At 38.4% G+C, this 16,448-nt stretch overlaps 1 pseudogene; it reads right to left on the minus strand.

Annotated features, from left to right (window-relative positions):
* Positions 1-7,679: 7,679 nt before the first annotated feature.
* LOC129872075 (uncharacterized) lies at positions 7,680-16,222 on the minus strand (annotated as a pseudogene).
* Between the last annotated feature and the right edge of the window lie 226 nt (positions 16,223-16,448).

The raw sequence follows: 16,448 nt of genomic DNA on the forward strand, positions 1-16,448 counted from the left end.
TAGGATCATCGGTTGATTTCAAGATAATATGAATCAATCAACCACAACTTAGTAAAACTGATAACATACAATTAAAAGAAAAATTATAGCAAAGCCTGGGCCCACAATCCTTAATCCTGAATTGACATGCACAATAAATAACAAGTACAGCACAACAATCAAGCTAGTTATCTCATGGAACTCACACACAACTGTTCGTGTACCGGCATGGTACCCGAGCCAACCATTTTTTAGTGTACCGGTGTGGTACACAATTCAACCATTAACATATTCTGATGTGGTACCCGATCCAACTTTTAGTACGTACCGGCATGGTACCCTATTCAATCATCAAACACACATCACATAATGAATAGCAATTACACTTGTACACTCAAGTAAACATATTCATTGCATGCGATTGAAAATATTTTTATCATTTCAAATCATGTTCTTTCGCTTTACCTAATCATATATATGCACGCAATACCAAAGAAGCAGTTGACAAGCACATATAACATAAATGGAAAAACAACAATCATCACCTGCCTTGAATCAAGCCTGGATGCTCTAAAGAACTTGAGCTTTCCTATTTTGTAATGCTTTGGCTTGTTATTGATCTAAACCAAATAATAAATCACATAATCAATTATTTTTTGCCTAATTAAACCCGGATTATAACTTAATCCTAATTCTAAGCCAATTTCATGATCATTCTACCCAAAACAAGAAGATTATTTTTCCCACCATTAATCAAGTTAAAACTGTCCCCTAAGGTTTCCATCATAGATTCCAAGGCGTAAGAATCAAATTAAAAGTTAAAGGAGTAATTAACTTACCTTTATCAAAGAGATTGGTGGAAAACTAAAGAAAACTGTTGCAGGTCACCCTCTCTTTTAAAAAAAATAAAGTTGCAAAATAATGAGCGATTTTGGAACATTTCCTGAATTAAATCGCGATTGGCCGCTATAGCGGATCTCAGCCCGCCATAGCGGCTTACACAGAGATAGAACCTTCGAAATCTTTCTCCACCCTCTATGGCTGCTTACATGGGGACAGAACCTACAAAATCTTTCTCCAAGTGTGCATCTCGCAACGCACCCTAGAACCTTGACGTTGCAAAATAACTCTTCACGCCAAATTCGATATTGGGAGTTCTACTTACTGGATTTCAATTTCAAAAAGTCCTACGGACTCTTTAATGTATTATAATCTACTAGAAATATTAATTCAAGCTTAGACATCAACCCAATTCCTTTTTTAGATTTCCCTAAACCTCACCTAACTTAGCCTGAAATTTTAAAGTTACTTTCCTAAAATATTTCTGCCCCAAATTTTTTCACCATTGGTTTACCCATAATGACTGAAGGGGTCGTTACAATACAGATCAATAAAACAAAAAATAACAATCACAAGAAAGACATTGTGCATTGGAGTGAAAGTGTCATGATCCAAATCGTCGTGATTGACATGGGCGGAACTACCCTTGCCCGAGGGGTGTCAAGAAATTATATAGGTCAATTTTGATTAAATATATATATACAAGTGTTGACACCTCTTAACATAAATTAAAACTTTAGTGAAGTTGTTAAGGGGTTACAAAAATTGCTTAAAGTTGTATGACATGTGTTCTACCCCTTCTAGCTGCATATAAATTTTTTATTTTATATTTTGATACCCCTTAATAAAAATCCTGGCTCCTCCATTAATTGAAACCCACATTAACCCTCCTCTTTTCCTTGATGGTCAAATCATATCTTACTAATTAAATAGTGCCATAATTGATTCATATACATATTTCAATGCATTTAAGACATGAAAGAAAATAAACGTGTGAAAATCTAACTATTACAATATGAAAGAAAATAAATGTGAGAAAATCTAACTATTACAATCTCCAAGATTTCTAAGTCACCATGCAAGGATTCTAACTAACAATGTCTAAGAGTAGCAAACTAATTGTAAGACCCCGAAAGTTGAAAAGACGGAAAACGAGGAACAAAAGATGAAGTCCCAGAAAAATCATCTTTTGACACTAGGTGGCCTTCACGTTTAATGACCCAAATCGTCATTAATTTCAATTAAAAATAAATCACAAGAATTTGGCTTGAATGGGTCCCAACACCCCACCAGAGCGGGATGGTCCAACCGGGGTGGCACCTCCATAGCGAGAATAAGCCCGCCAGAGAAGGAAGTCGTGGGATAGAATTTAAGTAGTAAATTTTTTTATTTTCCCCACTTCTCCCAAGTGGAAGTTAGAAGCGAGAGTTTCTGCAAAATCCTCCAAAAAGGTTGCTCCTGAATGAAGAAGAGGAGGGGAGGGAATCTAAGCTTTTAGAAGGCTTCAACCCGTGGAATTCAATCTGGTCTTGCCCGTGGAACATCTGAAACCAATGATTTCAGCAGTGTTATCTCTCTGTGAATGCTTGGTGCCCAGGTAGGCTGGGCTTCTCTTTTTTGAGTAGTAAACCTATACTTACTGTGCAATATAGATGAAATATTAATGAAAATTCATATACTAAGGTGCGAGTCATGGGTTACGGGTAGAGATCCGATTGTGATAGGGTCAAATTAGAATGTGACCTTGGTAGAAAGGTGTTGTAGTGAATTGATAAGGTATTGATTGTGACATTTTGTGTGCAGAAGGTTAATTTATATCGGTCATAAAATCTCGTACAGAAAAGTAAAACCAGTAGATTTTGAGGTTATACCTATAAGGTTTGGTAGTGGGGACGTTGATTATTTTTGGAATTGTTTTAAATGTGTAATTGAGTTACTTATGATATGACTAAACGTGTAAAGATAAGGGTAACAAATTAGTCCCTATATAAATGAGCAATTGTTGGTCTATTTTTTTGATGAACCTGTTTTTGGTGGTATAAATACCGTGAGTGCTGAATGTAATTGTGAATGTAGTATGTTTGGATCGGGTGTTACATTCTGACATATACATAGATTGGGTGTCACAATTCGATACGTATTTAGATCAGGTGTCACATTCTGACACATTCTTGGATTAGGTGTCACATTTTGACAAATATGACTGAATTTGGTCCCTTGAGAGGGCCAAGTATATATGTGTGGATGGTCCCATGAGAGGACCTGATGATATATGTATTTTCATGTGATAATAAGGTTAGTGGTAGATGAGCAATGGACTGAGAACTATAAATGAATTCTTGAGTTGAGGTGTGCTAGATATAGAGGATTATGATCATAAATACACTTATTGGTGGGTAAGAGGATGGGCCTGTTAGTCCTGGATCTGATCTATAGGGTAAAATTATATTTTGTGTTTATACACTTAGAAGTATAGGTTTCTAGTTATTAGAGAGTGCTACCATTGTGATCTCCATGAATAACTGAGGTAGGGATAGTATCTAAAATTCAAGTGAGGAGGAGAATGTGGTTGTGAGACGGATATGCTTTATGTTGTGAGACAATTAGACTAACTAGTGAGGATTGTGCGAAATTATTGAATGATTAAGGTTGTTAGGTGGGGACTATTGAGGTGATAGAATAATAGTAAGGTGGGTCCCTAACCCATAATTTTAAGTTGTAACTAGGGTGGTAATGGAACTGTGTTGTTTAGAGTGAGAATAAGGAGTACACTTATTGGGCTGGGGTGGTTAAATTGAGGAAGTCTAAGTATTATGATATATCTTACTTTTTTGTTCATATATTATGCGGTGGGTATCAGATTGAACGATGATGCCTACTAGTACGTGTTGTTTGTACTGATACTACTTTTGCTATGCCACTTGGCATAGTCTGGTTGCAGGGTCAGTTATGTCTCATAGGTGAAGACGAAGGCGATCCTCTAGCAGCTTATATTTTTCCATTATCTTGATGAAAGCTGGGTCATTGGTCTTTCATTTTATTTCTACTCTTAGTAGCTCTTGTACCTATTTAGATTAGTATCCTTGGGGGATGTTGTATGGTTATGTAAGCTGGTCTTAATATAGTTTTCTTTAGAATTTTGGTTTAATTATTCAAGTTTGTTTTAAATTCCGTAACTTTTCTTATATAAGGTTTCTCCTACTTAGGGTATATAGTGGGTGCCCGCACGGCCCGATGGGTTAGGTCATAACACAAGTTACCTGTATCTTAGTACAAGATCAAGTATGGAATAGACACCTGAGGATTAGTGTGTTGACGTCCACATCTAATCTTCAGGAAGCTATGAAGCATTTTAGGAAGTAGCTCCATTCCTTCCCTCTTATTCGTGAGGTCTATCGCTTGTGGTATGGGTTGAGTCCAATTGGTATCTCTAAATTCCAATTGGTATCTCAACGAGGTAAAATAGATGTCGTTGTCATGGCTGAAGAAAAACAAGCAAGAAAATTAAAACCAAGAAGGTTCCAATTGGTATCTTTCCTTAGAGCCGGTGAGAATGCATAGATGATCAACTATCCATGGAGCAATCTAAATTACTTTAATTGTTTGAGTTATATAGATGAACATTTGATTATGTGCATAGTGATTCCTGATTTAATATGTGAAATATCCTTGCTTGTGTGCCGAATTTGTGTGGTGTATGTTTTTCTAATAAGTTCTATGAACTAGATGTCAGGGAGGAGTTATAATTGAATTACGTGCTTGAACTGTGTGATACCCAAGACTATTAAAGGATGAGTCCTAATGTGTTAAATGATATACTTATGTGAGGGGATGCGGCATGTAAGTGGTGTATGGACTTACCATTTATGCTAATTGGTAAGGGAATTTAACCAGCGGGGACTGTGGAGAAACTCTGGTTTTGGGGCAGTCGGAGTTTGGTTTGAAATCAGGTGAGAAAAAGATCTAGTATTGTGCACTAGTCTAATGGTGGTCACGAAAGATCCTCAGCATATTTCAAAAATGAGTTAAAATAAGGTGTTGCTGAATTGTGTCTATCTGATATAATGGATTGAACCATTAGCTTGAGTTAATAAGAATTTGATGTCACTAGTCGGTTTAAATAATGCCTTGTTATCTTGATGTCTTTGGTTTTAAGGAGAGAGATAATCCCTTAGGTATAGTATTGGGTTCGACTCTGGGACAGTCCATGTCAAGATTCTCGTGGAAAAAGGAATCAAATGGGTTAAGTTTAATCTTGGTAGTCTAAAGGGGAGTATGGGGCAGGAAAAATGCCCAATGGAATTCTCTAAGGTTACTGTCTCGGTGAATGCCGCACTAGAGAAAATATCCCGCTAGAGCGGGAATTATTCTTCTAGGGCGGTATCTCGCGAGACAGAGACCTTAGAAAGGGGTCCCATGTTTTTTCTATGCTTTTGCAATGGACTCCAAATCACTTTTTGCTATCTCTAATGTCAATATAGTGATCGACAAGGACTGAATAACCCTAAAAACGATGCTATTAGTATGTATGGTGATGCAAGAAAATTAAAAGAATCCAGTGCTTACAAAAATTTGAAGAATAGTAATGAAAAGCGGTAAATTATTTATTTCTTGCTCAAACGGGGTAACCCAATCAAATAACAAAAGTCTAACGGGGGCGAGGGGGAGTGTCTACATCTGAATCTAGGTCCTCCGGGGGTTACTCTCCTGCACAACCTCAACTTAAGATGGTTTCTTGTCTTCAAGCGACACTACTATACTACAATGAATCCATGCAAAACAAGGTTTAAGAATGTACAACAATCATAGGCTATTAACTCCCGATCCTTTCCAATTTCCATTCATGATACTATTGCAACCATTATTTCAAATAAGACTAACTTATGTGGATCAATGCTAGACACTTCAACACCAATAGACACTTAACATGACAAAAATAACATTCACCATTTTCATGTTTATTTAGACAATGCTACTTGTGCCCTCACTGAAAAAAAGGTCTCTTTTTTACTCATGAATTGTATTTATTCTTTAAACTTCAGGGACGTGGGAAAACACTCACCCTCACAAATGAAATTCAGACTTTCATGCACAATATCATAGGCTTGCCCTTATTTTCAATTCTTAGAATCTTGAACCGTTGAACTAGGATCACTAGGACTTTTGCGACTTGTAACGTAGGCTCAGGGACAGGTGTGATGCATTTAAATTTTAGTGACTTTCGACCCTCCTCAAACACTACATCAACTTTGAGTTCCACCTTTTCAAACCCACACTTCGTTTCACTCTTTGTCTTCGCTTGTTGCTTTCGCCTTAGGTGCGTCTTTTGTTTGTACATTTTTCTTATGCTTTGCTCTTCTCTTTTCTAACTCTTTCCAAACCATTTATTTTTTTTATCCAACCACCTTTTTCTTCTTTTTCACACATCACTTTTTCGAACCTTTTCTCTATTTTATTTTTCTTTTCTCACGCCCCTTCTCTTCTCACTTTCCTCTTGTAGTAACCACCCTCAACTTTGGCTTTTAGCCTGAGTTGAGGTGCACATTATCCTAGGAGGGACCGGAGCCAAAACAAGGGATTACCATTTGGATTAGGGGTATTTGAAACACGTGTTTATTTGATCAAAAAGGGTTTTTTAGAAGCGTATATCTTTGGTTCAAAGGGTAAAACAATGTTTGGTTGGTTCTTTTAAAGCTAAGTGAACTAAGTCAAAAATGGCCTATGATCATTTCCTAGTCAACAATTTAATCATTATAGTACGACCAACAGGGCAAATTCTAGATTGGCACAAACAGTCCGAACAAACAAATGCCTCACACACACTTGGCAACAAGTTTCACTGTCAATCATCAATATTTGGTTCATGTTTTAGTCTAAGTCACGTGTTATCATACTGGTTTACATCATGTCACACAAACATCTCACATAGTCAATCTATCAAAGAAATAGTCACAACAATTCAAGAAAATTTCGAAGGTGGGCTATTTATTTTCATTTAAAAATTAGCCTACATGCCATAGATCCCTACTTTTATTTTACATTTACGTCCTAAACATGCCAGTTCAACATAAAAAAGATTTTTTTGGGGAAAAAAAATAGGCAAGAAAACCCTAAGGGCTTAGTCAAGTGTCTAGGTACGAGACTTCACCTAGATACTAGTGCATTCATTTATAACCACCCCACCCCTACTTAAAAAGCCTAGCATTGTCCTCAATGCAGTACAACAAATAGTGAAAATAATAAGGGGAAAAGGAAAAGAACCTGTGGCATCTAAGCTCTGAAATCTATATGTTGGCATCTGTGTCCATCTGTGTGGATCCCGGTGCAGTAGCATATGGTGCCACGGTAGTCTGTGCACCATCATGAGTTTCAATACAGGAGCTCGAAGCTCCAAGTGCATGTTGCCTCTCCTCCTCTCGTCGTATCTCCTCGGTCACTATAGATGCCCGAGTGGCCTCGTCAACCTCCTAGTGCTCCCTTATTGTTCTCTTTCTTGCCTCATACCTGTCCGAAGTGGCATTCTTAGTATGGGGTCTTTTGTCTCGGACCACCTCAGACTCATCATCTGCAAACAAATCAAACAACTGCGGTGGCTGAACAATAAGTAAAGAAAATGGCATAGGGGCTGGTGTAGCAAGGGATATGATCTCTGTATGGAGTGCTCCTATCTCAGTTCGGATGGCTATAATGTCAACACTGGACGAGGCTTGCAACCTCCTATTTACCCTCAGCTCAAAGGCATCAATACATTTTTGAATCTGTCGCTCTCGATCAACCAAAGTAGCTTCAAACTTTGCTGCCATATGCTCCTCTAATTCGGTGATAGTTTTATGGATCCATGGCTTGAGCTATCACATCAATTATCCCAATTTGGCATCGATCTGTGCTTGTTGCTGCATCATAGTGTGTAGAACCTCGGCTGAAATGGCGACCAAACATGTGTGTTGTAGTCGTGGAAAGCTAGTAGAAGGGACTACCAAAATAGTCGGGGCAGCCTCAGATGGCTCTACAGAAGATGTCTGCTGGTCTAGAGCAGCTATTGCATCATCTTGACCAGGTGGCAGAACATGCACAAACTCCGGTAGTTGCACCTCTGGAAAGGGAGCACGCTGTTGTCCGATCAGGTTCATATCATCTTTAATGAGCCCAGGGTCTGTAGTTCTATTCACTATAATCAGTGGATCGACCTGAGCAATCATTGGAACTATAGCATCCCTGCATAGTGAAAACATAAGACACAAGAAAGAGATCATGGTGTTCCATCGAATTGCCCTCTCATGAATCTTTAAAATAATGATACTTACCACATCTACCTCATAACTAGCCATCAGGCACGCTATGAGCATAGCCCAATCAAATGTCAAATGGTTGTCTGTATTAGTCGAATAGATTCGGTGTCTAACAACTGTCCACCAAAACTTAGCCACAAAGTTCAGTGACACCTTCTTGATCAGTGTCGGGTGTGAAACCCAATCATGCTTCGCTATATGACCCATCTAAGTAGCTCGCCATGTTGCACCGGATCTCACATGAAATTTTTATCACGAACTACCCTTATTTTTTGATCAAACTTCGCTGTCGGGGGTTGTCGGTGGAGAGTTAGGGTAGTCGATGATACATCGGACAATCTCTTCGGATATACTAACTGAGATCTCCCAAACCAACGTGGTCAAGAGGATTGGATGCTCTAGTTCCTTTGCTTTGGAAAGAGCAACTGCTTGATTGTGGTTGCGTATGAAGCGTAGAACTCTCGGACCATATTGTTGATGTAACTCCCAGGGTGCTCAGCCCTCTAATCTAGTCAGTGATGATGGAAAAAGTCACGAATCTCAGGAACTGCTTCCATCCCACCCGTGATCATACGCGGCTCTTCAGTAATGGGCCTCTTAAAATTTTGATGATTATTTCTCTCTTGCCCTATTCTGTAAAAATCTAGAAGCCCGATCATGCACTACCGCTTTGGTTGACCTCTTATCTGGATTAGTATAGATGGTTGCTCGAGTGTTGCCTTTTCCATGGGAGTTTGGATCCTGAAGCAGATGGTGGTACGGAATCATCGTCACTTTCCTCCACCTTTGCTGAATTTCCCTCTTGAGAATAGAAGGGTGTTAATGTTGCATATATGTGGGTGTTGGGGGAGTCTCCATATGGTACCGGTAAAGATATGACTTAGTTGGAGTGATGTGATTTGGATCTCCTCACCAATGATGCCACGGAGTCATGAGAGGACTCCTCCTCGGAAGTACTAAGTTCAGCATCTATAGGCACATCTTTGAGGCATCGTTTAAAGTTTTCCACGGCTTCTTTCTTTGATGGCATTTTCTTCCCACTACCCTACTTTGGTGGTTATTTTGGAAATATTGTACCTATGGAGGGAGAATTAGCACACAAACATAACAAGAAAAAAAAAAGAAAAATGTAAAAGAAAATACTAGATAGTCACAGTATTGTGGTCCTACGAGGGTAAATATACGGGTTGTAGAAGAGTAAACGGTTCATATACTCAACCTGTAGACACAGACCTGCAAGTGTTGAGTCTCTGAAGTTTGTCTACAAGAGAGCCTTACGACCCATAGGAGTTTGTATGGATCGTAAGGTTCAGTCGTAGACTTAGACCTGCAGGTTGTAGTCTCCGAAGTTTGATTATGAAAGGTCCTTATGATCCTTAGAGGTTTATACGGACCGTAAGGTTCAATCGTAGGCTCAATACTATACTATTGGAATTTATCAATTTGTTTTAAACGAGTTCAATGTACGGGACGTAGATTGCTCTACGACCCCGTACTTAGACTCGTGTCCCTTGGTAAATGTGAAAACTTAACCACTTATCTGGAGGTGTCATTTACGAGGGGTAACTACGACCCATAGAAGGATATACAAATCATAGAAAACCCTTGTTTAAACTATGCAAGATTTAGTGATGATAAATATATTTCAAAGGAATGATTTCGTGCTTGTTTCTTGTTAATGAATCATATGCACAATTTTAACAAAACTCAGTGCTTCCAGTTATTATTTTAACAAACCAAAAACCTCACAAAATAACCCCTATACTTTAGCAGTTGGCCTATTCTATTGACGAGCCATACAAATGAGACGTATAATAGTATACAAGTCATAAGTAGGCTCGTACTGGTCTGTACCTGGGAAAGTTCTCAATTGGACTATAAATCTCCTTTGATGAGGGGTAATTACGCCTCATATATTTTTCTACATCTCGTAGAACACCCCTACCTAGGAGATTTTCAAGTTCAGAAAGTGAAATTACACAGGCAATTCCATCACCTCTATGTAGTCGATTAAGCATAAAATTTGTTATAACTAAGAACCCTAATTAACGTATTTTAGTTATGTTAAACTTATGTAAGCAATGTAAACATGAAATATATCATTGAAAGATCAACTTACCATAAGAAAGAAGGAAATCCGCTAAATATTAAACTGGGACGGACTTTGGTTTTGATATTCTTAGATGCTCAATGAGTTGGGGTTTTTGGATTTTGGTCAGTTTTGAGCTTCAAATTATTTGCATTGATGATGGAATTTGGTGAGGTTTGTTTGGAAGAGAAGTGAAAGAATTCTTGTAACATTTCAATGACTTTATTTTATACGTTTCAGTTATGCGGGTCGGGCCAATTTACTACCCACGAAATAGGCAAGCTAAGACCCGTAAGAGTAGACATGGGTCGTAGGCTTGTATGTCATTTGTTTCAAAGCAAAGGAAACATACCTGGAGTCTACGAGTATAGGCTATGAGCCATAGAGATATATACGGGTCGTAGAGTAGACTCGTAGACTTAAAACTACTTCTTGTATTCAATCTGGGTTGACTAGTTAAGTGTACGAGCCGTATAAGTTACTATGACTCATACACTGGACTCGTGTATCTTTCTGAGTCTCCTTCTACTTTCAGTATTTCCAAGTCGGCATGGGCACATACTTAACCTTTGGCCTATTTATTTTTATGTTTTTTGTGACTCTTATTTGAAACGGACCTTGACAAACTCTAAGTTATCCTAAAAGGTAAAAAGTAAAATACATGAATAAATTATGTTGCCTCCCAAACAGTGCTTGATTTAATGTCGCAGCATGACGTGGATATACTTAGTTACTCAGACTTCACTAAGCTTCCATGCTTCCACTATTTTAATTTCATCCTATGTGCCCATGTATTCTTTAATTCATTTACCATTAACTTTGAACTTCATACCATCCTTCTTTTCTATCTCAACTGCACCATGTGGAAAGACTTGACTTACTCTAAGTGGTCCCAGCCATTTAGACTTGAGTTTGCTTGGAAATAAACGCATCATTGAGTTGAAAAGAAGGACTAAGTCTCCAGGCGCAAATTTTTGCTTTCCAATCTTTTGGACGTGATATTTTTCATTCTTTCTTTGTACAAGGCTTCGCTTTCATATGTATTTAGGAAAAACTCGTCAAGCTCGTTTATTTGATTTATCCTTTGCTTTGATGTGGCATACCAATCCATGTTCAATTTCTTCAACGCCCACATAGCTTTGTGTTCCAACTCTACGGGTAGATGACAAGATTTTCCAAAGACAAGTTGATAAGGAGACATAACTATAGGCGTCTTGAATGCAGTGCGGTAAGACCATAGAGCATCATCAAGCTTCCTTGACCAATTCTTTCTATTTGCGCTCACCGTCTTTGTAAGTATTTGCTTGATTTCATAATTTGAGACTTCAACTTGTCCATTAGTTTATGGATGATAACGAGTTGATACATTATGTCGAACCCCATACTTTTCAAGTAATGCTTTGAATAATCGATTGCAAAAGTGGGAACCTTTATCACTGATTATTGCCCTGGGTATACCAAATCTTGAGAAGATGTTACGCTTGAGGAAGGCGGTGACACTCCTTGCTTCATTATTGGGAAGTGTGACAGCTTCAACCCATTTAGAAATGTAGTCAACTGCAATGAGGATGTATTTCATTCCATTTGAACTTATAAAAGGTCCCATGAAGTCAATTCCCCATACATCGAACAATTCAATTACTAGAATAGGGGTGAGTGGGAGCTCATGTTTCCTTGAAATTCCTCTTTCCCTTTTCAATGATCATAAGATTTGGCGAAATCATGAGCGTCTTGGTGAATTTTTGGCCAGTAGTACCCACATTGTAGGATCTTGTAGGTTGTCTGGGTTCTACTATGATGGCCTTTGACAGGCGATGAATGGCATGCTTCCAAAATACTCATCATCTCTACTTTAGACGTGAGCATTGATGAATATTTAAATCGGATGGCACTATAATGCTAACCAAATAGTTGGCAACATTGGCAAATCATTGAATTAAGTCATGTGATGTTGCTAATACTTATTGTCTAGGAAGGTGTCATTTATCTCAACTCTATCTTCCAACTTTAACATCACTTCTTCTTTAAGCCTAGAGATATGATCCTCTACTTGGTTTTCTGTCCCTTTTCGGTCTTTCACTTCAAAGTCAAAATCTTGTAATAGCAATACCCAATGAATAAGTCTTGGATTTGCATCCTTTTATGCCATGAGATATCTCAATGCAGCAAGGTATGTGTGTACAATTACTTTGGTACAGGTAAGATCTAAACTTCTCAAAAGCAAACACAACAAAAAGAAAATCTTGTTCGGTCACGGTGTTGTTTCTTTGAGCAACATTAAGGCCTTTGCTAGCATAGTATATTAGATGTATAATATTCTCACGCCTTTTGTCCCAATACTACGCCAAGTGCTACTCCACTTGTATCACACATGACTTCAAAGAGATGCTCTCAATCCGATGCAATAATGATAGGAACCAATACTAACCTTTTCTTCAATTCTTTGAATGCTTCTATACAGGCTACATCAAAAACAAACTCTGTCTCCTTCTCTAGTAGTTTGTATAGAGGATGTGCTATTTTGGAGAAGTCTTTGATGAAGCGGCGATAGAATCCGCCATGTCCAAAAATGCTTCAAATACCTTTTACGGAGATGTGAGGAGGTAACTTTTTTATTACCCCAATCTTTGTTCGATCTATATCAATGCCTTTATTTGAAATCTTGTGACCCACCACTATGCCCTCTTTCACCATAAAGTGACACTTCTCCCAATTTAACACAAGGTTGAACTCTTCACATGAGCCAAGCAATCCTCGAATGACTCACCAACCACTAAAAAATCATTCATAAACACCTTAATTGTATCTTCCACCATATTCGAAAAGATGGACATGATACAACGTTGAAAGATCGCCGGTGTGTTACACAATCTGAATGGTATTCTTTTAAAAGCAAACGTCCTATATGTACATGTGAAGGTGGTTTTCTCTTGGTCTTCTGGTGCTATAGAGATTTGATTATAGCCTGAATATCTGTTAAGAAAATAGTACCAACTTTTGCTAGCTAGACGGTCGAGCATCTGATCCATGAAAGACATTAGAAAGTGATCTTTTTTAGTCCATAAGTTGAGCTTGTGATAATCCATACACACTATCCAACCAGTGACAGTCCTTATTGGAATGAGTTCATTCTATGCATTTGGCACCACAGTAATACCACCATTTTTTGTACACATTTGACAGGACTTACCCAATTACTATCTATGATTGGATAAACAACTCCAGCATCTAACCATTTAATGATCTCCTTTTTAACAACCTCTTGCATAGGTGGGTTGAGACGTCATTGGTGTTCAATGCTTGGTTTAAAATATGGCATGAGTTGGATTTTATGAGTACAGATGCTCTGTGGTATGCTAATGATGTTAGCAATGGACCACCCTATTGCTCTTTTGAAATGCCTCAAAATAGATGTAAGAGCTTCTACTTACTTTTGATGAAGATCGACAACTATTATGACCGAAAATGTGTTGTTGGGTCCCAAGAATGCATATTGCAAGTGAGTTGGCAGTGCTTTGAGTTCCAAAGTTGAAGGTTCCTCGATGGATGGCTTTGCGAGCGGAGTTTCTCTATTCTTCAAGTCTAAATCGAGTCTCTTGGGTGCGTGATTAAAAGTCCCAAGGCCATTTAGTGAAAAAATGATCTCATCATACTCTACTATGTGATCTTTATCAAAGTTCATGATGAGGCAGCTAAAGCTTCAACACCTAACCTCTCTTCAATAGATATGTCTGGTTGCAAATCGTCGACAACATCGATCACGATTACAACTCGTAGATCATTATGGTGCTTCATTGCTTGGCATACATTAGAGATCACCTCTTTATTTTTTAGTCAAAATTTTAAATTCCAGTTTCCATGTCTACCAAAGCACAATTAGTTTCCAAGTATGGTCTACCCAGAATTATAGGAATATCAAAGTTTACTTCACAGTCAAGAATAAAGAAGTCAGCAGGGAATATGAATGATTCAACCTTCACTAGGACATTATAAATAATTCTTACGGGCTTCTTCACAATACGATTAGTCATCAAGAGCTGCATTGACGTCGATTTGGGGGCTCTCAAGCCCAATTATTGAATCACCACAAGCGATATCAAGTTAACGCAAGCACCAAGTCTCACAACACTTTTGCGAAATTGAATACCCCAATGGTATATGGTATAGTGAATGCGCCTGGATCTATTTTCTTTTGCACAAGGAAGCGAGTGGCGATTGCACTACAATGATGCAAGTTGTCGGCCGGTTCAAAGCTTACCATTCTCTTCTTTGTGATAAGTTCCTTCATGAACTTGGCATAATCCGGCATTTGTTCTATCGCCTTTATCAAGGTAACATTCACTAAAAGTTGTTTTAGCATGGAAATAAACTTTAGGAACTTTGTATATTCTGCCTTTTTCTTCAATCTTTGTGGAAAAAGAGGAGGAGGTCTTGGCATTGGAATTGGAGTTGGATCAGCGTCTTTTGCATTGCCTTCTTTCTCATTATGCTTTGCATCTCCTTTTTTAGGTGGTTTGGTATTTGGATCTTCACCCACTGCTTCTTCCTTGATTTTGATTTTGGTTTCATCCTAACTAACAACCATGTCGTGTACATCATCCTCAAGTTCTGTCATAGGTGGATCAACCATTTGAATACCACTTTGGGTGGTCACCGCTATGCATTTCCCGTCATTTTTTTTATTTTAAATTGTACTACTTGGGAGAGTTCCTTTTTGGCGTGGGTTCAAAGATAACGAAATATGCCCCAATTGTTGCTCAATAAGCTTTATGGACGTAGAATGTGATTCAACTCTTTGATTCATTCCGAAAAGATCATTGTGTATCTCCTTAAGATTATCCTCTATTTAATCATACTTTTTCATCATCTTAGCTATCATGTCTTTGATTCTTGCAAGTTCAGATCCCCCATCTCGATTTCCAAGAGGGATATGCACCACCATTATTATTGTCTCTACCTTCTCTGTCTTGCCCGCGATTTCTATCATTGTATCCATTTTAGTTATAATTGTTCTCGCGATTGTAGTTTCCATCACGATTGTAATTGTTGTCACGATTGTAATGGCCCTTTTGACTGAAGGTTTTATAGTTCCGACCTTGATTTTCTTGACCTTGGCGCCAAGAATCCTGATTGGATACTTGGGCGTTGGTCCGAAAATCCCCTACTTGATCATTCACATAATAGGCATCTTCCCCATATCCATAATCATCATAACTTGGTGCCCTATTTTGATGGTCAATTGCATTTACTTTCTCTTCTCCCATGCTTTTGACTACCAACCTGATGTCAGTCTTTAATTAAGCGAGCTCTTAAAGTATCTTTTCATTTGTAAGTTGGGATTCTGATTTGTGCGAATAGAAAAAGAGGTTTTTGAGGTTTCTGTGTCCCTAGTTCTCTAAGCTTTGTTAATATTTGTAACACGATCAAGTCTCTATGCAGCCTCTTGGAAAGTATTGGACAAAAATACTCCCCAGTGATGGTGTCGGCAACAGCCTTCTATTATCATCAGTGCACGATAAAATAGCTCAAGAAGTGACTCGTCTGCTATCCTATGATTTAGAATGCTTTGTAGATACTTTAAAAATCTCTCCCAAGCTCCACAAATTGACTCTCCGGGCAACTGTTGGAAACTATTGATTCTGTCAGTTAGTTTCAATTTCTTGGATAATGAGAAATATTTCTCCGTGAATTCTAGGTGTAATTCATCCCAAGTTGTGATAGAGTTGTACGGGAGTTTGGACAACCAAATTGAAGCTTCACCAGTAAGTGATAATGAAAAAATATGCAATCCAATGATATCCATATTCAAGCCTGGGTCGCCAACACTACTTTGACATACATATGCCACATTCTGGACATGAATGTATGGATCTTCGGATGGAAATCCCGAAAATAGTCCTCTATTATGAAGCATTTGAATCAGCCCACTAGCGATGCTAAACTTTGCTCCTAGCGGCACTAGAGGTAACACAATCACACCCATAGTTCCAACAGCGTTAGGATGAATCCCATAGTTGTTCCACATGCCGAATTTAGGACGTCTCGGTGGAGGGCGTTGCCTTCCTACTTGTGGGTTATTAAGGACATTCTGGGGTTGCTATTGCAGAGGCTATTGTGGTGCATTGTCATGTTGCTCTCTAAGATTGTCACGCCCCGAGAGGGTACCTTATGCCATCACTAGCCTCCGAGAGAACCACTTGGTCACATCACACATTCATTCATCAGTGGAAGGCTTAAGTGAAAATAAGAAT

Source organism: Solanum dulcamara, chromosome 2, assembly GCF_947179165.1.
Source record: "Solanum dulcamara chromosome 2, daSolDulc1.2, whole genome shotgun sequence".
Lineage (NCBI taxonomy): Eukaryota > Viridiplantae > Streptophyta > Magnoliopsida > Solanales > Solanaceae > Solanum > Solanum dulcamara.